At 32.7% G+C, this 19,320-nt stretch overlaps 2 long non-coding RNA genes across 2 annotated transcripts in view; both read left to right on the forward strand.

Moving 5' to 3' along the window:
* Positions 1–19,320, forward strand: part of LOC309662143 — a 455,958-nt gene that overhangs the window by 40,376 nt on the left and 396,262 nt on the right. The window lies entirely within an intron of this gene.
* LOC309662159 overlaps positions 11,311–19,320 on the forward strand; it is a 43,243-nt gene continuing 35,233 nt past the window's right edge. The window contains exon 1 of the long non-coding RNA XR_014264549.1: positions 11,311–11,348. This is a non-coding gene — a long non-coding RNA (uncharacterized lncRNA). The remainder of the gene's footprint in view (positions 11,349–19,320) is intronic.

Genomic DNA, 19,320 nt, shown 5'->3' on the forward strand with positions numbered 1-19,320 from the left:
CTGAAATTTTAGGGAGTCTGATCATGTTTCTAGCATGTGCTTCCTTCCCTGTGCTTAGAACTGCTCCCATGGCTCTGAGAAGAACATTTGCAAACTCAGTGTCTTTCATGATAATAACTTTTTGGCCTTTCTACCCTCAAACATTTTTAGCAAAGTGTGGAATATCTGCTATTTTCAATCATGAGTGTACTCAATACTGCATGCTTTTGTATGCATACTGCTCTGTTTAATCCTAGAGTCCCTTCTTTGTTATATAGAAAGAGTATCCTCAGGGACTTACCTGGCAGTCCAGTGGTTAAGACTCCAGGCTTCCAATGCAGGGGGGAATGGGTTCAATCCCTGGTCAGGGAGCTAAGATCCCACATGCCATACAGATGAAAAAAAAAGTATCCACAAAGCATTTTTTGTATTAATCAAATACGAACAAATTTATTGTAAAGATTTTGCTGTTTTTGTCTGTTTTTATTTGCTTACTAAAATTTTTATGTACTCACTACTCACTAAAACGTTGAGTCTTTTCATCTTGCATAAGTTTATCTCTGCATATATGCATATTTGTGTCACATGATAATAATACAAATTTAATTCAAAAACTGTTGTTTATTTTATGGAAAATTTCATACAATTTCACATTTTGCCTATTAGAAAATTGAGATCCAAGAGGAAGTGTCTTGACCTATTTTCCTAGTGTTAACATTTTAAAAGAACTATAAAGTATTTGAAAAAATAAGAGAACATTTAAAACATACTTCAGTCTGTTGAACAAAAATCAATAAGTGATCCTCCTCTTTGTATAATAACAACACAAATGTAAAAATTATAAATATAGTATTTAGATTAAATGCAGATTTTAAAATATTTTAATCATTTAAAATAACTCAGGTGCAAATTAATTTTGACATATTTTAATGTAAGAATGAGTATGAAATTAATTCATGAACATTTAGATCACTGTAATTATGAAATTAAATAATTCTTTCATGACCTGACATCTCCTCTAGACATATCTTGATATTTTTAGGTTAAATCGAGCATATGAATAACATAATAGTTCAAGCACTGTGACTTTATACTGTGATGTGTAGAAACAACTTTTACCTCATATTCTTATTTTAGCTTTGGAATTAATTTTAGAAACTTAAGGAAAAGTGGGATTTTTTTGTTTGTTTGTTTTGTTTTTCCCTTTCGAGATAGTCCTTTTAAGAAACGTATTGGTTTAGAATGGTATTTTGTAGATTCTAGTAACTTGTCTGTTTACTTTTTGTCAAACTTAATAAACTATAAAAGTTAGGCTTGTTTGGTGGCAAGTTACAGAATAAACAAACTAACTAAGAAACTCTACCTACCTTAAGAGATAATAAAATTTATTGTAAGGATTTTGTGGTCAAGGAAGAGATCTGACTTGTAGAAATGGAGTAGCCTCTCTCTCTCTCTCTCTCTCCCATTTATTTATTCTAATATCCCTCACATAACACTGGTTGAATCACTGTTCACTCACTTATTTTAGATTACTCAGGATGATAAAATTTAGTCATGCTTACAGATTTGACTTTTTTGATGGCTAATTTTATGTGTCAATTTGTTTAGGTCATGGTGTCCAGTTGTTTTGTCAAACACCAGTCCAGATGATGCTGTAAAGTTATATTTTACATCTGACTAACATTTAAATCAGTAGATTTTGAGTAAAGCAGATTGTCTTCTATAATATGGGTGGGCCTCATCTAATCAGTTGAAGGTTCTAAGAGCAAAGATTAAGAATCCCCAAAGTAGAAGAAATTCTCCTCAAGACTGCAAAATGGAAACCCTACCTGCGTTTCCAGCCTGCTGGAAATAGATTTATCTATCTATATACTGTTGGTTTTCTTCTCTGGAGAACCCAAATACATCTAACATAACTTGCTCCCAAATACCAGTACAAAGCTATTTCTGACCATTTTTATTAAGCATTAAAATTTAAAGAAAAAAATACTGTTTCATTTTATTGTTTTATAAAATGAGAGTATCAAAGCAATAATGTTCAAAATTCAATTTCTAAAAGGAAACTTCTTGAATTAAAATTCTAAATTCTCTACTTATTGGTTGTCTATTTTGGATAAATCATATGACCATAAAAATCTCAGTAATCTTATTTTATAATAACAATAATACAAACTTTGTGAAGTTGCTAAAACATTTAAATGAAATAATGCTCATAAAGTGATTAACACATTTACTGGAGCAATAAAATGAACTAGATAGTTTTCAGTAAATATTTACTCCTATTATTTTATTATTATTAATAATACTAAGGTTATATAATTTGACATTTGGACAAGCATAAATACAATAAATAATTTATGTATTTTATCAAGGCTTCTCTTATTTGCAATACACATTTTTTTCATTTAAAAATGTTTGAGTAATCTGCCTTTATTTTACAAAATAAGAATTTAATTTTATTAATTTTACCACTTTAATTTTACCAATTATTCTTACTTCAACTTATTCCTCAGTTAATGAATTGACTGATCATAAATGTCCATGCTAAAGTCTTTGTCTTCTTCTAGAGTGTGTAATCTTATAGTAAATATAAAGTAGAAAATTCTGTCTCAAAAATCATCATACTGTATTCATTTACTATAAAAGAAATCTACGTGTTTCAGATGTATTTTGCTAAATATTTTTCTCTTTATGTCATTTTGTCTTTCTTACCACAACGTTATTTAACTAAAAAGAAATAATTTTGCTTAATTATACACTTAAAATTTTACATAAAAGAAGAATAAAAAGATAGATTTCATTTGGCTTATATTAATAATTTCAAAGATCATTCTTTGGTCATTTACTTTGCTTTTTATCGTTAAGGTGGGCTTTGTTTTTTCTAGTCACTAAGTTTTAAATTCTTTTGTTTCATCTCTTGACCAAATGATGTTTTTCTTAATATCAGTTAGGCTCACAATACCTAAATTACCATTTTCACAGTTAACATTCACCCCCAGATTACCTATAATATGTCAAATCTTCACAACTAGGATTATGTTGAAAATGGATTATAGGCAGGCACTGATTCTAGAACTGTCATTCATCTTCTCTAGAGAGCTCATTAACCTTTAAAGGTTTGTACATGATTCCATAATTATCTTGCAGTGGGATTTTTATTTCTCTTCTATTTCATCAGGTTGCCCCTTCGTATGGCCCGCTATGAGGATGACATTTTTTTTTTTTTAACTCCTTGACTTGGCAAAGCATTTGGCAGCACAGTGAAGTAATGTATAAAGCAAAGACTCTTTCTTTCATCACATCCATGTCTTTAGCATTTCTTTAAGACGTGGGAACAAGGAAATATCATGGCTTTTTTATGCTTAGAGAGTCATATAAAATGACTAGAAAAAGAAGGAACAGTAGCATTATATTCAACTTTCATAATTATTTTTCCAATTTATTGAAAGCCTAATTCGCTTATAAGGTTCATTCATGTTTTAAATCATCTATAAACTTTTACTCACTTGTATCTATACACTACACTTTTGATTTGTTCTTAAAACATTAGTTTCCAACATGAGGATGCTCTTTTAACACCCTGCAGCTCATCTAAATATGTTCTAATGGAAGACTTAGTTCCCTACTCAGATTAACACAACAGTAGATAAGACATTCTGTAAGTCCACAAATGGTAGTTTTGGGAGAAACATTGCAGGAAGAGAAGGCAATTCAATGTACAGAGTAAGTGTCCATTTGAATAAGAACAAAACACTGTCCCTTCCATGACAGAAGCAGTTCAATGTAATCAACCTGCTACTAGGGAGCTGACTGACTACCTCAGTGTATGTTGCCATTTCAGGGATTTAGCATTGGTCTCTGAAGCTGGCAGATTGGGCACACAGCAGTGGACATAGTCAAGAGTCCTTGGTGCTACCGTGGCTACTTTGTTTATGAGCCCATTTCGGGATGACAGGGGTGGCTGTGGAAAGGGGCTGACTAGTATCCACAAGATGAGTCACTCTATCCACTTGGTTATTAAAATCCTCCTCTGCTGAGGTCAGTCATTGGTCAACATTCACATGGGGCACTTTTTCACTTTTTTGCCCATTCAGGGAAGTATATCCAAATATCTTTTTCTTAAATTTAATTGTTACTAATTTTCGTGTTTCTTCTACCTTCCTGATGATCTAGCCAAGCAATTGGCCATAGTCCAGGAATCACTATGTAATCACACATTTGACCATTTTACATCCAAGCAAGTGATCACTTTTGCATGTTGATATGACTCATAAAGGAAATCCAGAGGTCATGCTTTCTGCCATCATATTAAATTCCCTTATTTGTTCAGCTTAATTCTGTGGTTCTTATTACCATCTGACATACTTAATATTTAATTTACCAATCTCTTAATTGTTCTGTCTTCATTAGAATCTAAATTTCATGCTGCAAAGAATTCATTTTTTGTTTTGTTCATTACTATGTTCTCAGTAAAGTTTGGTATGTAGTAGGGGTTCAAAACCTTTATTTAATCAATGAACCACACTGTTTTAATATCTATCACTGTTTTCTAAAAGTCTCTGTGTTTTTTGTTTTACCTCTTCAAGAGAAAGATCTGATAATTCCTCAAGACAACTCTTTCAGGTAGATGCTCATCTAATAAATTGGTTGCAATCCCATTGAGTCAAGTGCCTACTCTGATTCAATCAACTCATGGCCCTAGTTAAAGCAGTGGTTTACATAGTGCCTAGAATGCTACCAACTTCTGCATAGTTAAGTAGACCCTTTCTCTAGAAGATTCTGTTACCAGGTAAAAATATATTAAAAATACTAGTTGGCTCTTAAATATGTCTTTTCCTTCCTATTCTGTGTTTAAAGAACCTCATCTCATTACAAAATAGAAAGATGGGTACTAGAAGAATCATTGGAAGGAATAGTGACAAACATACTCAGCTGCATATATTCTTTTTAAATCCAAAATAAGAATTCTCGCAGTTCCCTTATAAAATACTGAAATTCTAGGGATTAATTTAATGATGAACATCTCCAATAAAATCATTAATTTTCTCCCATTAATTAGAGAGTTTAGGGCAAAAAAGAAAAAACTTTTTGTCTTGATACTCCTTTGAACAGAATGAGATGATCTCTTCCAGGTATCTTGTAGGAATTCATGGAAATGAAATCCTGATATTCTTAAAAAAGTTGGATTAATTTTTTATAAGTCACTTATGAACGTATAGTGCAAAACTTTAGAATACTTATACTTTCAGTATTGCTTTCAAATAAGAGCTAAAAATAGCTGTTATAATTTTAAATTAATAGTAAAATTAAAGTATGTTTTATTTACATATTTTTGCACTTAGGATTGACAGAATAAATTACAAACAAGTTAACATTTAAGAAATAGTAAAATATCAATTATTCATATTCCATATTTAAGATATTTCAATATTACTTATATTACTTTTAAAATGTGTAATTGTCAGTGTGAATAAAAGGTATTTATTGAATACCTACTATATGTTGGATACTGTTTGATGCACTAGAGGAACAGCAGGCTGAAAACAGACAAAAAACTTTACCCTACATGAGAGTATTATTCTTGAGGTGGGAGTGATAAATAGACAATATAGATAGATGGATGAATAGATAGATATCTTCAGAGAGCATTAAGGATATTAGAAAATATAATGCAGGAGGATGTGGCAAATAAATATATGAGAACTGGCTTGCTTTTTTATATATAAAATAGGCCAAGAAACTCTTCCTGATAAAATAATGTAGAACAGAATTTGGAAAGAAATGAGTGAACAAAGGATGAAGATATCTGATAGAAGTGTCTTCCAGAGAAAGCAAACATGGGTTCAACTAAGACTCAAGCATGTACTATATGCTAAACATTTTAGTGGAAGACTAGAAAGACTGAGATCTCAGTTTTTATGTTAAGAATAAGAATACAGAATTTCCCTCTCAAGGTACATAATTATGGGAAATTACTAAATTCTATGTGATGAGAAATTTGCCAGTTAAAGGCTTGTTAATGTAGGGGGTGAAAATAAAATAGCAATTGAATCTCTTTTTTGATCTAAAAAATTTTAAATATCATTTATTTAAAATATTTTTGAGTATCTAATAAAGTACTTTTTTAGGGATGATGAGTGATATCAAATAAGACATGTTTCTTGCTGTTATGAGATCTAAAATATCATTATGAAGATGACCTGTATACAGATGGTTATATAACCACACAGAAAACTATATAGATGTAACATAGTGGTTATATATAACAATTGTATTGAATACAAAGAGAACACATAAAGCAAAGATAGTCAGGGAACAGTATATTAGGAAAAGTGACAATGTCCAATAGTATTAAGAGAATGCAGGTTCTTTAAGAATTTTCTTTAAGCAATAATTTTCAAAAGAGGAGAAAAATATATATGTCTTTTATTTGTTAAATCAATTTGTGTAGTTCCAGGAATTATCTTAAAAGTGAGAGATATTTTATGAATTTTTTATAGAAATTTCCAAACACTGCCTTTCAAAAATTGTTTTAGAAACTGATGAAAGTATAGGAAACTTAGAAAAAAAAAACATATAAAGTTAATCCTTATGTTTGGTTATAAAGAGCAAACAGAAGAACAAGCTTAATTGTAAAATATTTACCAATATAGATTGACCCAAGCCCATGTAAGCCTTGTAAATACACATCTGAATGTAGAATTCAATGTGAATTCATGGGTAGCTCTCTGTGTCTGCCCACATCTCCATGTCTTTGGGTTCCTTGATGTTAAGGACCAAATGTTAGTTACCTTTGTAGCCACAGAGACTGACAATAAAGTCTGCACAAATTGACATTTAATATGCTTATTGAACGAATGAATACAACACATCTTATAGTGGAGCTTAAAACTAATTTTGATTTCATATGTGTCCTGACTTTAATTCACTCCTCTAATTATGTGAGATAATATTTCTGCTCTAAGGTTGGATGGTTTTTCAAATGAAAACTTGTATCCACCTCTCACATGTCAACACTTTTTAATATTTTTTGAAATAAAGTAGAATGAAAAAGGCTGGGATGTGATATTTACACCTTGGATAAAGAAAGGGAAGGCTGGGCATTTGAGAAGTTCTCTTTTTGAGGGACTTCTAATGATACTTTAAAAATATATATTTGGCTGCTTTTACCACTTCAAGAAATATAAGAAGTATAATATTCTATATATAAAGATAAATACTTGGCAGGTTCAAAATTATTTTTAGCAGAGCTAAATTTACACTACAGTAAAATCAAATGTTGGTAGAATAACTAGTAAATTTCAAGTTAGTCACTATAGACAGAGAAAAATAAGACAAAATTCCAGCATTTAATAAACCAGTTTTTAAAGGTTACTTGGGGGAGCACCATATCTATATCTGGAAAACTTAAGTTAGAAAATAACAAAATGTTCATACCAATAATTGAATTATCAAGAGATATAGAAATTAAACAGATATTACATGTTTTAGACTGAAGTAACTGGAAAAAGATTTGACAAAAAGAGATGACCCTTTAATTTGATTTGCAAGGATAATAATTTTGAGGGGGAAAATATCAATATATACAGATCAGAAAAATCTCCCAATAGCAAACTCTAGTATGGAAAAAAATTGTATCTATCAGGTCATATAATAAACTTATACTGTATTTGAAAATATTTTTAAACTGTGTTATGTTGTCCACCTCAAAATTCTCCCTCCTATGTTATGTTGATTTGTGCCCAAAGTATTTACAACAGTATTAGTGTATGGATGTATACTAGAGAGGAGCAGGCTGGAGAATTCATTCATTCAAAAACTATTAATTTGTTTTTCTAGACATTGGAACACATCAAGGAACAAAGAATATCTCCCTGCCCTCCTAGAGTTTACATTCTGACAATGCATCAGAAAAGTTCTTCTCCAAAGTTTCATATAGTAAATATTTTCAGCTTTCTGAGTCCTATTACAAATGATCAGTTCTGCCATTGTATCACAAAAGCAGCCGTAGCTAATACATAATTATATGAGCCTGGCTATGTTCCAATAAAATTTTGTTTACAAAAACAGAATTTAGGCTTGACTTGACCTATTGATACAGTTTACTGACCTCAGTTCTAGCAGTATATTTTATAATATGCTAGAAGGTGACAAGTCATGGGAGAAAACAGAGAAGGACTGTTTAGGGGAATGGAGGTAGGAGAGTAGATTAAAATAGTAAATAAAATTGTCAGGGTGGACCTCATTAAGAAAGTACTGTATATGCAAAGAATTGAAGGAAGTGAGGGAAGAAGCCATGCAGCCACCTGACAGAATTGCTCCAGGTGGATGGAAAGCACAGTGCACAGGGGTATTGTCTGTCTTGCTTTGGGATGAGCAACGAGGCCAGAGTTTCTGTAGTGGAGTGACAGAAGCGTAGAACAGAAGATGCAATCAAAGAATTGTCTGTGTGCAAGACTATGTACATCCTATGTACGTGCCAATGCACAGCTGCTTGCTTTTATTCTGAGAGAAATTAATGATAATAAAAAATAAACAAAAATTATGTATGCTTATTCATTCATAATTTTATATTATAATAATTGTATTTACTTCTTTAAATTGCTGAAGGAATATATTAGATAATATTTGTAAATAATTTAATATAATAACTAGCATATGGTAAATATTCAATAAATGTTAACTGATATTATTAGTATTATTGTTGTTGTTTTTGTTATCATCACTTTATATCACAGTGGGTATAAAAGTAAGTCTAGTGAGAATAACAAATAAAAAGAAAGAGTCCAGAGGCAGAGAGTGACTCTTGAGAAAGCAATTATGTTCTTTCTTTCTCTTGGTAAAGTGACACCTAGCTGGCCACTAGACTTATGGTAGAATGTTTGCAAAAATGATGCAACTATTTCTCATCCTGTATTTATGCTCAGTTGAAACATGGCTTTAAAGCTCTTTCTTTTGACAGATGAAGTCTATGTATTTGTCTGTTTCTACACCCACTGAATATGGACTGGCTTTCTGATTTTCTCTGGCCAATGGAAAGCAGCAAAAGGGACTTGCCAGTTCTGACCTAGAACTCAGTCAGTGATCCCCTTGTGAAGTCCTGGCTAGCCTAGAGAAGAATGATAGACACGTAGTCTCTCCATAGTCCCAGCTGATAGCAGACCAACCACCAATTATGCGAGTGAGGCTACTCAATCGACTGGAACACAAGAACAAACCCAGTTGACAACTGGGAATTACTTACATCAGCAAAACCACCAGATGACCCGTAGACTCATAAGCAAAATCATATGGCATTTGTTTTAAACTCCTGAGTTTTGGAGTGATTTGTACACCAGAAAGAATAGCTGATAAAGCTGACATGTAGCTTGTAGATTTCTTGAAATTGAGAAAGGAAAGACTGTACTTCAAGAAACAGAGTTCAGAACAAGTTTGGAGAAAAAAAAAAAAAAAAAAAAAAGGTGGCATGTCAATTGAGTTATATTTTGGAAAATCTCTGGACCATTTTCCCAAGTATGTAGACTGAGACCCTGGGCAATCCAAAGGGAAGAACATAGAAGTCAGTGCCTTAGCAAGGCCCTCATGCATAATCAAAAGGAAGAATCAAGCCTTGTTGTTTGTATGTAAGATAAATGGGTTTTACCCACTATGGTTGCTTTATATTTCTTGAATTTCCTTCCTTAATGTCTTGCTATGCTTGTTTTATAATAGCAATTTTGGTTACTAAGCTTTGAAATATAAATTTCAGATATTCCCATGCAAGTTGCAAAAGTAAGATTAAACCATCCAGCAATGACCTGAGAAATTACTTACATCATAGTATCATGAAAACATTTAAAGTTTCTATGTATTGATTTATTGACTCAAACTATGCATTTATCTGTATAAAACTCTTTCTGTTAGTTGAGGCCAATATTCTAATAGGCAATTTGTGCATCTTTTTAGCTAATGATGAAGAAAGTAAATAAGATACATTATCTATCTATCTATCCATCTATCTATATTCCCAATTCTGTGTAGAGATAAACTATGATTTTCTGGAATCAAGTATCTAAAGGAATTTTAGGTACAAATCTATAGTTCCCTCACACAAAATTAAATTATCAACAAATATATATTAAGCACTAATCATAGTCAGGGCTCTCTATTATAGAGGTAAAGGCACAGTGGAAATCATAATTTAAACAAATGAGAAAGTGATCGGTACTCTCCTAAGACGAGTTTGGTTATCTCCCTAGAACATCAACGGTAATTTTATTGTCTCTCACAGTTTCTGTGGATCAGGAATTCAGAAAGAGTTCAGGGGATGGTTCTGGCTGTCCCTCATGTAATTGCATTCAAGTAGAGGCCAGAGCTGAAACAGCTGGGGGAGTTGAGGCTGGAACATCTGTAAATTTACCAGGCAGCTCTCTCTCCCTCCCTCTCTCTCTCTCTCTCTTTCTCTCTTACTTAGTTTAAAAGCCTATCTGTATGATCTCTCCTCATGGGCTAGTTTGGGGTTTCTCAGACCATAGCAGCTGCAGGGTTGTAGGGCTTCTTATATAGCAGCTCAGGGCTCCAAAATCTATCTGATCAAAGGAGGCAGAAGCTCCACTGTTGTTTATGAGCTAGCCTCTAAGGTTAAGCAGTATCTCTTCCACTACATTCAGTTGGTTACAAGATAGCAATAGATACACTCACATTCAAGGGATGAAGAGTTCCCTTGATCCAGTGTAAAAATGGCAAAGTCACAATGTGGGATGGAGGTTACTGTTGTGGCCTTCTCTGTAAAATACTGCCTGCCACAGGAAGCAGTGCAATTAGTCCAAATATTATGAATAGATGTCTCTTTCTCTCTGCACAACCAAAGCAGGAATTGCTTCTCCAAAGGGAGTATTGAAATTATCACTACTTCAAGATCTCATACCGTCTTTTTAAATAAATAATATATATTTTTTTAATTCCAATTTTCTACCTACTTTGAGTAGCTAAACTGAATTGTATTTCAGTATTATGTAACTTCCTAGATACTGGCACTAGCAAATTAACAAGCTGGTCAAAAATGTCTGAGTGGGGGCTTCCCTGGTGGCGCAGTGGTTGAGAATCTGCCTGCCAATGCAGGGGACACGGGTTCGAGCCCTGGTCTGGGAAGATCCCACATGCCGGGGAGCAACCGGGCCCGTGAGCCACAACTACTGAGCCTGCGCGTCTGGAGCCTGTGCTCCGCAACAGGAGAGGCCGCGATAGTGAGAGGCCCGCGCACCGCAATGAAGAGTGACCCCCGCTTGCCGCAACTGGAGAAAGCCCTCGCACAGAAATGAAGACCCAACACAAAATAAATAAATAAAATAAATAAATAAATAAATAAATTTATTAAAAAAAAAAAAAATGTCTGAGTGTTTTGGAACAGGAACAATAGATACAAGATAGACTATAGATCTGTTTATTGAAACAATTACATCAAGATTAAAAAACATATTTTCCTTATTTCAGGTAATTATAAAAATATCCTATCTTCATGGTGGATCTTATAATTTGCCTTGGGTATCTGAACTAGCACTTTTTTCCTGTCATGAAAAACACTTGACTATGATAGTCCCATTTATGAAGCTTAATATCTGTGGAAAATAGTGACAAATTAAGATGATAAATGTAGTATTTTTTGCTTATGTTGTCAATTATAAAATTTCATGTGCAGAAGTGTGAATATGTGTCTTCAAAAGAAATAATTTAAAAACACACTATTCTAATTTTTAGTTTAAGAAAGATACTGTTAATATTATATATGGAAAAATTTTTTTTACTGTTTTCAATAAATACTCATATCAGCATAAACATGCTATGTTCCAATTATGAAGATATTCATACGTAATTTAATAGTAATATCTTAGCACTGTTATTTCTTTTCACTGAATATCAGTGCAATTTCCTTTGTTTCCCAGAAGGAAAACACTGTCATAATAGAGGTAAATGCTTTTTAGGGAAAGGTTTATTGTGAAATGTTGCAAACTATTTATAATTTGAAATCTCAATCAAATAACAAGAGGATATATTTAAACAAGTCTTCACTCAATTCGGCTTGAACATTTTACTGTTACCAGAATAGAAGATCCATAATGGCTGGGAGTTTTGTTTGTATTACTCACTGATACATCCCAAGAACCTAGAGTTATGTCTGTTCTACAGAAAACTCATGTAGCAGGTGTTTTGGGTCACATCCTTTGGGCAATCTCTGATTTCAGCTCAACTGTGCCAGAGGTACTGATTTACCTTGGCTCTAAGTATCAACCTCAAGCATATCTGTGAGTTTTTCCACATGTGCCCCAGGACCCAAGGCTTCTGAAGCTCTAGACCCTGGTGAAACTTCTGGCCCAGAAGTATGGGACAACTCTCTGATGTTAGCAAATGGAAATGGTTTAGATAATGCCCGAGTCTTTCATCTTTCAATTGAGTGCTTCTGGAAGGCATTCAGTATGTTTTCAATAAAACACACTATCATAAAGAATTTGGGACCACCTTCCCACACTTCACCCAAGTCCTAGTGTTAGGTACTTTATATTTTGGGGCAGGGTACCTGAACTTAGTAAAGACTTTTGCTTTGTTTTGAAAACATATTTAAATTACATATGAAACTCTTCATTTTTGGAATACACTTCCTTGGTCAAACTGTCGATCTTCAAATTCACATAAAGAGAGCGTTCCATAAAACACATACTCTAATAACTGCAGTAAAACAGTTTGGGATAAGTGATTTTCTTTGACCTTTCAAAAGAGAAAGAAGTTTGAAAGAAGAATGGCATAGGGAATTTGCAGTTTTCTTTCCTCCAGTTATTTGGAAAATCATATTATACAGGTCAACTATTCAGCAATTGAATATAAAACAACAATATAGCATCTACTGGTCAAACGAAGGTATAATTGTTTCCTCCCTCTTTACATTTTACCGTGTGTGCTCATTTTTAAAGCAAATATTAATTGAACTCATCCTTTTCCAGACACTGGTATGTATAGATAGCACCTGATCCTCAGGAATTAGTGACTGTGTGAGACTGAGACACATAAATTGTTTTTTAACCTCAAAACATAATAAATCCATATTCATATTTTGTGAATATTTACCCAAATAAAGCAGAGTCAGTTTTATAAATATAAATGTATACAGTTATTTTATGTGTGGTTTATTTAAAAAAATAAATCGGTAAAAAGTACAACTTACTATGCAATAGAGGAATAGTACTTACACATGTAACTAAAATTTAGCTGAATACAGAGGAAATTCACTGGGAAGAAGTCACATATATTTAGATATAGATCATGGACTGAAAATTAAAGAATTTTCATTGACGGAAGGTGAATAGTTATTGAAACCAAAACGAAGAGGCTTTATTGAGATTGAGTTTATATCTCAGTATAATAGTTGTATTTCAAGACAATATTTCCTCATTGGGACTGTAGATTAAATCTCCATAATGAGTATCAGTAGATTAATTCTTCCATAATAAGTGTACAAATCAAATTTATTTTATTGTTAAGAATTGTTTTATACATTTTTAACCATTGTCGTACTGTTAATAATATGAAATAATGTGTTGAATTAAAGGTGAATCAATTGATTTGTCAAAGATGATAATTCTCTCTGGATGAGGAAAAGAGGGAACAGATATGGTAAGTCTAAAAATGCTTTCAAATTTCACTAGGATTGGCATATATTTGAATAAGTAGCAGTAACTGTCATATTGTGCTGTGATCACTTGTTTAGCTGGCCACATAAAATTATTTCTAGGTGCCTACCTAGCATTCTCACATATAAATTTCTTTGGCACATCAGAATAAAAATAATTTCATCATTCTCTGTAGTAAATTGTGAGTGTGAGTGTGTGTGAAATTATATATACTATTTGTGGAATATTGAGTGCCTTACACTCTGCTATTTGCTGGGGATACAAAAATGAATGAGGTACAATTAGTTAGTTCAAGATTTTTATAGTCTAGCAGGGCAATGCAGACAAGGTAATAGGAAATTTTGGTCGTTGAAATGTTACCATCTGTCCAAATATTAGATGCTGTGGGACTACACAAGAGAGACATTGACCCTCATTTCAGAATATCTGCAGGACAATTACTGGAAAGAAAGTGGAACCTAGGGAATTTGTAGATAAGGACAAAGTGAAAGAGAAGAGAAAGATAGTTAAGGATAACTGAACATGTTTTACAAGGGCTGGAAGCAGAATTATGGAATATTTGGTGAGTTAATAATTCAAAACAGTTATAGCCAAGAATTTGAAGGGGTGAGTGGTGAGACAAAAGGCTAAAGAAATCAGAGTCCAATTGTAGATAGGTTTATACGACAATTTAAGATGTTTTTATTCTATCCTGAAAGCAAAGAAGAAACACCAAAGGATTTTAAGGCAGGAAGTAACATGAACAGACTGTATTTTAGTAGCAAGTATTTAGCATTTAGCATCTATACTTTTATCCATTGAAATATTTTATCAATTCTGAGAAGGGATATTCTGATCTCACCTTGAATAATTCTATTTGAAATATAAAGGGAATTTTATCAGTGACTGGAACTGATATGTAAATATTTCTTTCTCAAGTCTCTTACTATAGTTTAAGTTTATAATGCCTTGAAATATCCAAAGAAGTACTAAACAATTTTATTTTGACATTGTAAACTTTTACTAAAGTCATGCTATAGGTGTATCTTGAGTGATAATTCTCTTCCCAGCTCTATGCTAGATGCCATGTTAAAGAAATAAAGCCATTAACAAATATCATGCACCATAATTAGAGTATATACAGCTTTACAGATAACTTGTCAAAAGGCAAATGTCTGCATTATCTAGACTTAGGGATGCATCAAAGGCAAATGTTTCAAGTCAAAAAGTTTACAATCCTCTATGAGTTTAAAATTATATTCTAGAGAATGTCACAAGCAAAACCAGAAGAAAAAAAAAATCAGCCTTTAAGTTCACAGCACTGAAATGATTTTTTTTCCACATCTAAAAGCAAAAATCAAGAGAGAAACTTTTACCTATTTCTAATAGATATTTTAAAATGGCATTATAAGGTTCCTGGTGACAACATCTTAGGCTTAGCGTGTTGCTTAAAACTGCCTACTATTACAACTTATACAACTACTATATTATATATACTCCATATATATATATATATATATATGTATAATTTGAAAAGAAAGAATAAGAAAAGGAATTAATTTAAAAATTAAGGAAGAAGAGGAGAAACAGAATTTAAAGTGTTTGGTGCATATAAATTGCTTTATGAATTAACATTAATGCATATGGAAAAGTATTTTGTCTTCCAGGAAAACTCATTGAACTATAAGAAAGTAAAGATAATTGTGGAAAACTGTTGTTTTGCTGTATTTAAAGTCAGTGTAGGATAATAACAGAATCCCTTCTCTCTTTTCTCTTTTTCCCCTTTAGGTATTGAATTAACAACTTAAAAATGTAGAGTATTGTTTTCATGACACTTTTATTCCTCTGCTGTTAGCACTGCTGAGCAAGTCTCCTTTCAAATCAACAGGAGGGTCAAGTACAGAAGAGATACATGAAAATGTGCTAGGAAATAAAAAGTTGCTGCATATTCTTTCATTCAATTACATATCCTATGTGAGATATTCTTGGTAGAAGGTTGGTACAACTATAATATTGTGATTCAAAAGTTTTTGATGTATAAATTAGGCAAATTTGAAAGCTTCATTAATTATCTATGTCCTTTTAGTTTTGTGTGTGGGTGTCTGGGTGTGTTTATTTTTAATTAGTCTACATATATTTACTAGCCATTTACTATATATCATGCACTGTGCCAGTCACTGGGGGTAAAAACAGGAACAATCAGTAAGTATGTTGTTGCATCATTCTTTCCTTCAAGACAGAAAAAGCATTTCTTATCCCTATCATTTATTTACACAGGGAATGGAAATGTCATCACTTCTGTGTGCCCATCTCTGGGTCCCTAGTTGCCTATGTTTTTCTTTTAATGATTACCCTTAAGCTACAGAACCATTTTCTCCCAACACAAAGAGATCGGAGGGGCATAAGGAGATGTCTGGGTGGTGACGGTTTCCACATCACCATCCTAATCCTCACATACACTCCCTGCAAATGGAACAAACTAAGGCATAACTAAGCTCCAGAAATCCCTTCTGGACTGCAATAGTGCTGAAACTGGGACTTTGTCAAAATTAACTTGACTTCTTGGGAGCATTTCCTTAATAAGTTGCATGCATGTGAATACAAATACCATTTATTATTTCAGGGAAACCAGACCTAAATTAGTGTGCAATTGGCATTTTCTATTTCCTCTATAAAGTTTGGGAGACTACTAAAGATGAGGCATAGCATATATATTCAGCAATTCTTTGTAACACATTCATCCCTAAAAATGTGAACTCCAGCTATAAAAATCAATGCAATTCACAGATCACGATAAAGTAAATATATCTGGACCTTGTTTATACTTCTATACCTATAAATATCTACAAGGTAGAGAGTTTGTTACTGTATTTTTCTTCACTTCAGAGATGATTATCATATAGACTTGGGGTGGGAAATCCCAAAAGACCTTGGTCTGGGGCCCTCATCCTGTTAGTAATAACAGAAAGTCAGATTTTATGAATGAAAAGTTTTATAAAATGATTTCACTGTCCAGGTTAAAAAAAATCACTTATTGCCTAAAGTTTTTATTGTTCTCTTTTATCTAAAAAATGACTTATTCAGGATAAGACAATTTGGTTATTTAATCTCTAAAGACAACTTTTGTACCAGGTAAGATTCTATCATAGTTTAACTCTGATTCTGATCCATTTTGTCCCCATCTCTCTATATTACAGCTGCTTATAAACAAACAAACTAAAGAAAGGTGGGGTCTACTGAAACTAAATGAGGTAAATTGTATGAGTTTTTTTAATGGTATAAAATAATAAGATAATGTTTTATTCTATATAATCAATATACAATATCCTTGAGAGTTTCTTTTTATTGAAGTATAGTTGATTTACAATATTGTGATAGTTTTGGGTTATAGTAAAGTGATTCAGTTATATATATATATATATCTATATATATATATATGTTTTTCAGATTATTTCCTATTATATATTATTAGAAGATATTGAATATAGTTCCCTGTGCTATACAGTGAATCCTTGTGCCTTATCTATTTTATGTATAATAGTTTGTATCTGTGAATCCCGTACTACTAATTCATCTCTCTTCCCCTCTCCCTTTCACCTTTGGTAATCATAAGTTTGTTTTCTGTGTCTGTGAGTCTGTTTCTGTTTTGTATATAGATTCATTTGTATTATTTTTTAGATTACACATATATGTGATACAATATAATATTTGTCTTTCTCTGAGTTTATTTAGTATGATAGTCTCTAGGTTCAGCCATTTTCCTGTAAATGGAAATATTTCATTTTTTTTATGGCTGAGTAGTATTCCATTGTGTATATATATATCACATCTTCTTAAACCAATCATCTTTTGATGGGCACTTGGGTTATCTCCATGTCTTGTGTATTGTAAATAGTGCTGCTATAAATATTGGGGTTCATGTATCTTTTCAAGTTAGAGTTGTCTTCTTTTCTAGATATATACCCAGGAGGAGTGGAATTGCTGGATCATATGATAGCTCTAATTATAGTTTTTTAAGGAACCTCCATACTGTTTTCCTTAGTGACTGAACCAATTTGCATCCCCACCGACAGTGTAGGAAGGTTGTCTTTTCTCCACACCCTCTCCAGCATTCATTATTTGTAGATTTTTGATGATAGCCATTCTGACCAATGTGAGTGACATCTCACTGTGATTTTGATTTGCATTGCTCTAATAATTAACAATGTTGAGCGTCTTTTCATGTGCCTGTTGTCCATCTGTTTGTCTTCTTTGGAGAAATGTCTATTTAGGTCTTCAATGGAACACAATAGAGAGCTCAGAAATAAACCCACACACCTACAGTCAATTAATCTATGACAAAGGAGGCAAGAATACACAATGGAGAAAAGACAATCTCTTCAATAAGTGATGCTGGGAAAACTGGACAGCTGCATGTAAAAAAGTGAGATTAGAACACTCCCTCACACCATATGCAAAAATAAACTCAAAATGGTTTAAAGACCTAAATATAAGACATGATTCCATAAAACTCTTAGAATATAACATAGGCAAATGTTATGTGACATAAATCATAGCAATATTTTCTTATATCAGTCTCTCAAGACAAAAATAAATAAATAAAGCAAAAATAAATGAATGGGACTTAATCAAACTTAAAAGCTTTTGCACAGGAAAGGAAACCATCAACAAAACAAAAAAATAACCTATGGAATGGGAGAAAATATTTGCAAAATATGAGACCAAAAAGGTGTTAATATCCAAAATATACAAACAGCTCTTACAAATCAATATCAAAAAAACAAACAATCCAATCAAAAAATGGGAAGAGAGTTCCTTTTATAGATTATTTTTTCTAATTCTCTGATTTTCACCTCTGTTTTAAGAACCATATTGGGATAGATCAAGGTTTGTTTTATGAAAGAGAGTGTAGAAAAACGTTGAATAGATTTGGAAGATACATTGGATGAAGAAGCAGATGATCATGTTTTAGTTGCATTTTGACTGAAAACTGTAAGATCTTGAGTGAATCACTAACACCCAAATATAACAGCAGAGAATCACTAGCACTCAAATATAACAGCAGAACAAAATGAGTATAGACTTCTTTAAAATTGATTTTATATTTCAATCTATCATCTCCATCCCCAGTCAGCTCAGACACTCTGTGTTTTGCTTGAGTACCTCAAAACAGAGCCTAAGGCAACGGCTTGTATAGTTGCAGTTTTTTAGGAATAGAATTCCAGGTGCAGGAGGAAGGGATCAAAGGGAGAGAGATGAAGGAGGAGAAAGAGAGAATACCAGAATGCACTATCTGATAGGTGACTTGCTTGGGTTTCTGGGTACTCAATCCCTTGGGAAGGTTTGAGAAGCTTAAGAGATATGACTCAGGACAATCCACCTAGAAAAAAGTAGACAGAAGCATTGATCCATTGTCTCTTATGTTCCTTTGACCATAGTTTGACCCCTAGGGCACTACACTTCCAGGTTGCCTATGCTGAGTGCTAAGTCATTTTCTGCTGGGTTCCATTGTTATAGCACAAAAACATCCTCGGGCTGAAATAAATAAGCATTGTTTTAGACAGAGCTGATACATTTCAAGATGTAGCAACACAAATTTGGTCATAGTACCAATGACTAGAATACAGGGTGAGGTTGTGTATTCAGTGTGGTACATAAGCAATATCTGAGATACACTCCATTGTTCTGTAGGTTTCCTCTT

The sequence above is a fragment of the Balaenoptera physalus genome (assembly GCF_965194825.1).
Source record: "Balaenoptera physalus genome assembly, chromosome: 5".
Classification (NCBI taxonomy): domain Eukaryota; kingdom Metazoa; phylum Chordata; class Mammalia; order Artiodactyla; family Balaenopteridae; genus Balaenoptera; species Balaenoptera physalus.